The sequence below is a fragment of the Etheostoma spectabile genome, unplaced genomic scaffold (assembly GCF_008692095.1).
Source record: "Etheostoma spectabile isolate EspeVRDwgs_2016 unplaced genomic scaffold, UIUC_Espe_1.0 scaffold465, whole genome shotgun sequence".
NCBI classification, from domain to species: Eukaryota; Metazoa; Chordata; class Actinopteri; order Perciformes; family Percidae; genus Etheostoma; species Etheostoma spectabile.
Window position 1 is genome coordinate 240,842 of NW_022605616.1, and position 1,467 is coordinate 242,308.

At 38.7% G+C, this 1,467-nt stretch overlaps 1 protein-coding gene across 1 annotated transcript in view; it reads left to right on the top strand.

Annotated features, from left to right (window-relative positions):
* The window catches only part of slc24a3 (solute carrier family 24 member 3), a 197,871-nt gene that overhangs the window by 36,143 nt on the left and 160,261 nt on the right, over positions 1-1,467 (top strand). The gene's annotated exons all lie outside the window — the stretch shown is intronic.

Below are 1,467 nucleotides of genomic sequence, written 5' to 3' on the forward strand. Positions count from 1 at the left end.
GCTAACCGTCTTTGTTTTATTATCTTCTTCTTTAGAGGGGCAACAGAGTTGAGTGTTGTTCGCAGCGAGCCTGCTGCACTATCAACAAAATGATCGTTTTGCGAGGGACTGAAATTAGCATAGGAGTCCTCCGTTACTTTGGGACTTGGTAATGAATTAACAAAACAATGAAAGTTTATGGAGGCTTCCTGATAATATTGCCTAAAGAAAGCATATTAAAGTGAACAAGTTGGACCGAGCACGGGTCTTGTGGGATCCAGACTAATTGGGTGCACGAGGATTATCGTTAACATTAACAAAATGAGATTGATCTGTAAAAGACTTAAACCAGCTTAGAGCAGTCCCTTAATGCCAATTAAATGTTCCAACCTCTGTAATAAGATATGATGGTCAATGGTATCAAATGCAGCACTAAGATCTATAACACAGTACAAAGATAAGTCCTTTGTCTGATGCAATTAGGAGGTCATTAGTAATTTTACAATGGGTCTCTGTACTTGATTAACTCTAAATCCTGACTGAAAGTCCTCAAATAAGTGTTTTATGCAGAGTCACACAGCTGTTTGGCGACTGCTTTCTCAAGAATCTTAGAGAAGAAATGAGGTTGGACATACTGTAGGTCTATAGTTGGCTAAAAAATCTGGATCAAGGTTGGGGCTTTTTAGAAGAGGTTTAATTACAGTACCTTAAGTGGCGTGGTACATAGCCTGTTAATAAAGATAGATTGGTTATATCTAGTAGAGAACGCGCTGACCAATGGTAAAACTTCTTTAAGTAGCCTAGTGGGGATGGGATCAAGAGGCAGGTGTGATGGTTTAGCTGAAGAAATAATTGATTTAAATAATAAAGATCAAGTGAAGCAAAGCAGTCTAAACATATATCTTGTTCTACAGCTTGTTCGAAAGTTCCTGAGTTTAGAGGTAAGTTAGTCCAGTTAAAGGCAGGTCTTTGTGAATTTGTTCTAATAGTTATAATTTATCATTGAAGAATCTCATAAGTCGTTACTACTAAGAGCTAGGGAATACTTGGCTCAGTAGAGCTGTGACCTTCTGTTAGCCTGGCTACAGTGGCTGAAAGAAACCTGGGGTTGTTCCTATTTTCCTCTATTAATGACAAGTAGTACGCTGCTCTGGCATTACGGAGGGCCTTCCTATACGTTTTAAGACTATCTTGCCAGATTAAACGAGAATTTTCCAATTTGGTGCAACACCAAATCTTCTCAAGTTTCTGGGATATTTGCTTTAATTTACGAGTTTCAGTGTTATACCATGGAGCTAACCGTCTTTGTTTTATTATCTTCTTCTTTAGAGGGGCAACAGAGTTGAGTGTTGTTCGCAGCGAGCCTGCTGCACTATCAACAAAATGATCGTTTTGCGAGGGACTGAAATTAGCATAGGAGTCCTCCGTTACTTTGGGACTTGGTAATGAATTAAATGCTATGGAATCACATCCTTAAATTTAGTTACA